The following is a 7550-nucleotide window of genomic DNA, read 5'->3' as shown; positions in this document are numbered from 1 at the left end:
GATTGCTCCAAGCCCTGTCCAACCTGGCCTTGAAATAATGACACACCAGAGCCCAAGGGGGAGTCCTGCACGATGTAGGCACAGCTAGACTGCTGGCTTAAAGGTAAAAGGAAAAGCTCAGCCTAGATGGATTTCCGGCCAAATGACAGCCTGGGAGGCTCTGGTGCAGGGGCTGCTGCTCAGCAGCAGGAGGATGATGCTGCTACAGAACCGTGGAATCATTGATTCATGGAATGGTTTGGGCAGGAAGAGACCTTCATGCTCATCTCATTCCATCCCCTGGCACGGGCAGGGACAACTTCCATTAGAGCAGATTTCTTCAAGCCCTGTCCAGCCTGGCCTTGCTTCAGGTGCTCCTCGGTGAATCCGTATTCCCTGGATTAACCCTTTTTTCCTGGGTTCAGTTGCCCCCGCTCCGGGCCTGCTTTTCCCGTTGCTCTGAGGGCTCGGCAGCTCCCGCCCCTGGTGCTCTGAGGGCTCGGTGGTTCCCGTTCCTCCAAGGGCCCTGAGGGCTCGGCTGTTCCCATTCCCGTTCCTCCAAGGGCCCTGAGGGCTCGGCTGTTCCCATTCCCGTTCCTCCAAGGGCCCTGAGAGCTCGGCTGTTCCCTTTGGTCTGAAGGCTCGGCCGTTCCCGTTTCCGCCCCTGGCGCTCTGAGGGTTCGGCTGTTCCCATTCCCGTTCCCATTGCTCTGAGGGCTCGGCCGTTCCCATTCCCGTTGCTCTGATGCCTTGGCTGTTCACCTTTCCATTGTTGTGAGGGCTCGGCCGTTCCCATTCCCTTTGCTCTGAGGGTTCGGCTGTTCCCATTCCCATTGCCCTGAGGGCTCAGCTGTTCCCGTTCCCGTTGCTCTAAGGGCTCGGCCATTCCCGTTCCCTTTGCTCTGAGGGTTCGGCTGTTCCCATTCCCATTGCCCTGAGGGCTCAGCTGTTCCTGTTCCCACTGCTCTGAGGGCTCGGCTGTTCCAGTTCCCATTCCCGTTCCCATTGCTCTAAGGGCTTGGCCGTTCACGTTCCCGTTCCCGTTCCCGTTGCTCTGAGGGCTCGGCCGTTCCCGTTCCCGTTGCTCTGAGGGCTCAGCTGTTCCCATTCCCATTACTGTTCCCGTTGCTCCAAGGGCTCGGCTGTTCCTGTTCCCATTCCCGTTCCCATTGCTCTAAGGGCTTGGCCGTTCACGTTCCCGTTCCTGTTCCCGTTGCTCCAAGGGCTCGGCCGTTCCTGCCCCTGGTGCTCTGAGGGCTCGGCCGATCCTTCTGCCCTCACTGCTGCCCTTTGACAACTTGGCGGCTGCAGCAAGCCACGTCCCTTTGCATACATCGTGGGAGTATTTAGTAACGCAGGTAAGGCTTGTTAATTTGTGGTGATTGCTATGAATAAATATTTTTTTTGCCAGATGTTCCATTCTCTCTGCACAGCCCAGACCATGTCTGACACTGATGATGAAGCTGGGCCTGTTGTCACCAACACCCACTGTGTGCTGGTGCTCCCAAATCAAGGAGGATTTTGAGAATCCCACACTGGTTTAGGTGGGAAGGGGCCTCAAAGCTCATCTCCTTTCACTTCATTCCATAGGGTGAGGACATGGAGATGTTTCAGCTGATCATCATCAGCTGGAAGGTGTTTGGGCTGGCTCAACTGAATTTCAGCCTAGAAGAGATTCCTTAGTCTCTGTGAGCCCTTAGGATCACCCAGTTATACCAGAAAGACACTTGAAAAGTAGATCACAGAATCCCAGAATGGTTTGGGTTGGAAGAGACCTCAAAGCTCATCCTGTCTCAACCCCTGCTATGGCAGGAACACCTTCACTATCCCAGGATGCTCCAAGCGCGTAGCCAGTGACCTTGTCCTGTGCTGGCAGTTCCTGATGAGGGGTCCCTCTCCAGCTTCCCTGTAGCCCCTTCAGCTCCCTGAACAGGCTGTGAGGTCTCCACACAACCTTCTCTTCTCCTGGCTGAACAGCCCCAACTCGCTCAGCCTGTCTCCATAGGGGAGGTGCTCCAGTCCCCCTATAACGTTCTGGCCCATTCTGATGCATCCCGTTTGCATTGGATCCTGTCTGCTCCTGTCTTGCATCCATCCTGGATGGATTTCACTTCTCAAGCACTGCAGCCAAAGGCAGGCTGCTCCAATCCAGCTGTTCCTGCCACAGGGCAAAGTGGAAGGCTCAGAGACACCCAGGCCTCCCCAGGCAGGAACAATCAGTCCATCATTTGCTTTTGCACCTCTGCTCCCTCCCACTTATCCAACAGCTCCTTCTCCAGGTTGCTGCAAGCACCATCCCCACCTCCAGGCAGGATATTACCATTCAGTGAGCCTGAGGCAGCTACCCTATTGAAATGAGCATTAAAATCTACCAGAGAAAATTCTCATCTAGGAATTGGACTTCCAAATCCATTAGATGCATCTGCAAACCTTAGACACAAACAGGAGCACAGTTTGAAATGCCCAGCATGTCTCCCCTGCCCCATCTGGTGCTTGATCATAAGCAATGAGAAAAGCTTTGTAAAGTTAAAAAAAAAATCCATCTACAAGGAATCCCCAAACTGAAATGGTTTTGGGTTTTGCTTTATTAATCTCTCATCTTTTCAAGCAAGCAGAGCTGGTGCTGTCTCCTCTTGGAGACACGAGCTTGGAGCTAATGGCAATGGAGACTGACAGAGGCAATGGATAGAGGCAAAGTTTGGCATTGTTTGGAATCATCTTGTGCAGGAGCTTGTTTCACCGCAAGGAAGCAAAGTGGGAAGCCCAGCTGCACCCAGTGGGGTTAGAACCAGCCTGGAATGCCTCCTCTGGGGGTGGATCATGGGAATCATCCGGGGCTGAGGCCCTGCCTGTGCTGTGGCATTGCTGGCAGCGCCCATGTGCTCCTCAGGGCAGGTCAGGCTCAGCCTTCAGGCTGGGTTCCAAGTTGCTCATTGGGTTTTTAAAGCAGAAACTGGGGCCAAAAGCAGCAGCAGGCTCAGAAATGCTCTTCTGTAGCCGAGCTGGTCCTAAAGGGAATAAAACCACGTTGGTCGGTCTGACAGACACCTCTGGCAGTTCCTGTGGGACAAAGTGGATGCCGTGGGACAAAGCGCCTGGTGAGAGCTGCTTCCCTTCCTCCCGATGTCTGAAGGGCAGCCCGTTTTGGTATCCTCAAAATATTACCCTTTGTACCCCCATCGTGTTGCTTGTCTCCTTCTGCTTTGAACTCAGCAGGAATGTGAAGCCTGAGGTGGATGGGATGAGAGTCTGGAGACAAGCCAAGGCAGCAGAGCTCCCTCTGGAGCTGGAGCCCGCTGCAGCTCTAGAGGGAAGAGTGCTTGAGTCCGATCCTTGAAACTGAGCCCAACAAAGCCAAGCACGTGCCCAGTCCTGCCTGTGGCTCTGGCTGTTGGCTGCAGGTGCTCTATGCCAGACTGGGTTTCCAGTCTGGGCACGAAGGAGGGTGCAATTCCTTGTGCAGTTGTTCTGCTGGGCACACAGATAAGTGGCTACTGGATAACCTGCTAGTGCAGCCTGAGCCTCGTGGGATTGCAGGCTGCAGACACTTGTCCAAGGAATCAAGTAGAAGTTGTTCACAAGTTTATCCCCCTGCTGCTTTGGTAGCATCACTGCTGTTCTGGCATTGCACAGAGAAACAGTGAAAGAGCCTTTTCCTGACCTTGATCAGTAGGGCTTTTCCTTCCCAGAACTGGAGAATGTGATGTGCTTCTGCTCTGGAGGTGGAGAGCGTGGACTCTCTCCTTGATTGCTCTCTGGCCTAGCAAATGGGTCTTGTTTCCTCCCACAGGAGGAATTTTTCACCTCAGGCTGGTTAAAAACCTTGCAGCCCAGCTGCAAAGCAGAGGCAGCGATTCCTGACAGCCCAGAGCTGCCCAACTTCCAAAGAAACCTCATTCCCACCCTGTTGCTTCCAAAAGCTCCACATAGGTCAGACTGATGGTGCCTTTATAAAAGCAACCAGGGAAGCAACTTCTACAGCCTAACACTGTGTCCTGCACTGCTTAGTGGGTTGAGAGTTGGCTTGTTTTCAAAGGAAATCTCTTTCTTGGTTCCACTTTATGTTTTCCAAACTCTTGTTTTTTGATCTGGAATGGTAATGGTCCTAGTCTTTCCCATTTATATTCCTCATTTCTTCTAGTCCTTCCAGAGATACCTAATTGTATAATTTTTCAGTTTTCATCTAATTTATGTGGCTGCATTTTAAATAATCACCATGTTGAAAAAGCAGAGTGATTTCTAGTAATCTGATGAATTCTGAATTGTTGAAAGACTCAGAAGGAAAGAAAGAGAAAATAGAGAGTAAAATGGAAATAAATATTGCATTTCATCAGATGATTCTTGATATATTTTACTAACAACAAACTGGAAATGGAAATGCTGTGTGGATTGTCTGGTTTTCCATGCAAAACTAAAATGGGAGCAGGCATTATTTTTCACAGAATTGCAGAAAACGATAAGTTTAGCATTTAAACCTGCCTTGTGTTCCTTGAAAATGATGCAGCTAGAAGTTTACCTGCAGCTGTAATATGCTTTCCTTGCACTTTGTGTTTGTGTGGCTGCAGCCAGAGTTCCTAAGGAGAAGTTTGGATTTGGCTGGCACAGCAAAGGCAGCTGGAACCCTTGAGACACCCCTAAAGAAGGGATGTGTGGGCAGAACCTGTTCTTACCTCACTGGGTGAGTGAATACATGGCCTTCTCCATGGAAGGAGCTCCTTGTCCATGGAGCCCTTCTGACCCAGCCACCAATGAAGTCCTCAGTGCTCACCCAAATCCAGAGTGAGCAGGGCTCAGTGTGAGGCCTCACTTGTAACCCCTGAGGTGAGAGGGAAGTTTCTCCCATCCCTGTCCATTCTCACCGGCCCCAGAGCCTCTTTGGGCACTGACAGCCCTGGGCAAGTGTCACTTGAAAATGGATGGGGTAAAGGAAGAGCTGGTTCTTTACCTTCCTGGGGGTGGAGAAGGTGGTTTGGGGCTTCCTATTCTTCCTTATCTGCTGCCTGGAGGATTCCTGGATTCTCTTTGTTGTCATCCTCATGATTGGTGGCTCTGGAGTGAAAAAGCCTCAGTCGTGGCTTCAGGTGCAGGGTCTCGTCACCTTTCTGATTTGATTCATTGGCCAAGGAAAGTGTGAAGCCCTCAAAGTAATTCACCTGGAAATCCCCTGGTGGGAAGAGATTCCAGCTCTCAGTGCTTGTTGCTCAACTGCCAGGTCTGCAGCAGTGTGAGGGGAGACTTGGGCTGAGGACAAATCAGGGATACTGATGAGCCCAGGGCTCGGGAATCACCAAACATTGGTGCTCTGTGCATCAGGGGCTTATCAAACACCACGCAGGGCACGTGAGCCTGCGCTTGTGCCTAGGGGTCCTGGGACCTGTGTTCCCTGGGGAAAGCTCTGTCATGCCCAGTGTGGCAGAGAAAAGGGGAGTGTGGCTCTGGAGGCAGCTTCAGGAGGGGCCAGGACTCAAGGAATCCTGGCAGTGCCAGGAATACAGGCATTTCTCTGCCCCAGTCACTCTGGGGCAGCATCTCTTACCGTGTGTCAGCAAACCAAGGATGTAGGGGAAGCACCCAACCTACGTGTCCACACTTCCAGTCACTTACTTAGTCTTTTTAGGAAGGAGACCGTGTCCTGATAGCCCTGGACAAAAAAGCGGTCCATGACCTGTGAGGGGAGGCAGCAGTCAGTGCAGCTGGGCTGCTGCAGGGGCCTCACAGCTCTGGCTACCTGGAGGAGCTGCTCACCTGATGTGTGGGAACCTGAAAAATGTGCTGTAAGCGGCAGATGTTCATTTTTGAGATCTGTAAGGTACAGTCAGAGAGCTGGAAGGTCAGGAAGGCAGCGGGGCCATCCCTGGGGCAGATGTCGTATTCGCCGGCGAAGGCAGAGATGGTGATGGTGGTGCGGGACACGAAGTCGGCTCTCCACATGGCCAGCTCCCCGTCCACGTAGCGCTGGGAGACAGAACAGGGAGCCCTGAGCCTTCCCCTCGCAGGGAGAGCAGTGCTGCTCACATGGGCAAACGTGGGCCTTGTTCCCCAGCCAGGCCCACAGCAGACCAAGGTTCTGGGGCTCCACAGATCCTCTTCCAGGGAACTGCCCCACCTGCTGCTCCCATGCTCCAGGTCCAAACCTGCCCTACTCCCTTCCCCCTGAAATCTGCAATGAACCTGGGAGGAAAGTGCAGCAGAACAGATGTGGGGTAACCCCGGGGGCAGGAGTAGATGGACAATCCTGTAGGAAGCTCAGTCCTGTCTGCAGTGAGATCAGATTGTGGGGCCCTGTTCTTCCCTCTGCAGACACTGGGGGAACCCAGCCTTGAGCTACGTTGGTGGCAAACACAGATAGAAAGGTCCTGAATGCCACCACTGGAGAAAGGAGAGAGGCTGGAGGGGCCCTGGGCCTGAGCTGGGACAGGGTCTCCAGACCACAAAGCTACTCACCACCCCACGGAACGTTGGAGGGAAAATCCCAAAATACAGTGGAATGAAGACACTGCAAATCACAGCCTGTGGGTGAGATAGGATGGACAGAAATGAGTGAAGATCCCCAAAAACTGTTACCTTTGGGAGGGGTGGTTCATCTGTGAGTGCCAGAACAGGGTCCCCCAGCTGGGTTATTGGGCACCACGGACTAATGGGCACCAGACCATGTCAGCTGCCCACAGCCAGGGCAGAGAAGATGGAAGGGAACCTGTGAAATGCCTCAAATTGCTCTCTTCATGTTCAGCATAATTGAGGCGGTAATCAAAAGGGCTGATTTTTGAAAATTATTTCAGCTTGTCAGGATGCAGAGGGTGGCAAGGACAGAAATCATGGCATGGACTAGAATGGACCAGGGCCTGTTAGGATGAGACAAGGGCTGATGGTTTGTAACTACACGGGGGGAGATTGAGATATAGGGAAGATATTTTTTACCTTGAGGTTGTTGAGGCCCTGCACAGGTTGCCCAGAGAAGCTGGGCATCCTGGAAGCATGCAAGGCCAGGTAGGATGGGGCTTGAGACCAGCCTGGGACAGTGGAAGGTGTCCCTGCCCATGACAGGGTGGATCTTGATGAGCTTTAAGGTCCCATCCAACCCAAACCATTCTGTGCTTTTGTGCTGTGGGACATGGCCAGGCAGCAAATGTCTCCCAGCTCCTCCCTCACGGGCGGCTGCGGCTGCTCCCACCTGAATCAGCTCCTCCTTCGAGGCAAACTCGGACACTGTCACACATCTCCAGTCGTGCAGGCGGGTGAGGATAATGTGCAGCTTTCCAGACACCAGCTCGTGGGCATTTGGAGGCAGGAATTTCTCTAGGGTCTCCCTTAAGGCTCTAAGTACCCGTCCTCCAGGGACAAGCCCCCAGAGAGAGATTTCGAAGCGGCTGAAGAAGTACTCAGTCACATCATCTGCAAAGCAAAGCAAAGCCAAGCAATCATTCTACATCCCTTATAATGTTATTTATTTGCATTTTGAGCTGCACTTCCACATGAGAATGGGGTATTTTATCCAGCTGCTAAATGCTTATTTAGTGCCATTGTGTTTTTTTCATTATGGCTGAAGGTCCCATGTTTGGACCCAACCTTTC

This window comes from Lonchura striata, chromosome 30 (genome assembly GCF_046129695.1).
Source record: "Lonchura striata isolate bLonStr1 chromosome 30, bLonStr1.mat, whole genome shotgun sequence".
Taxonomy (NCBI): Eukaryota; Metazoa; Chordata; class Aves; order Passeriformes; family Estrildidae; genus Lonchura; species Lonchura striata.
This window is presented reverse-complemented; position numbering follows the sequence as displayed.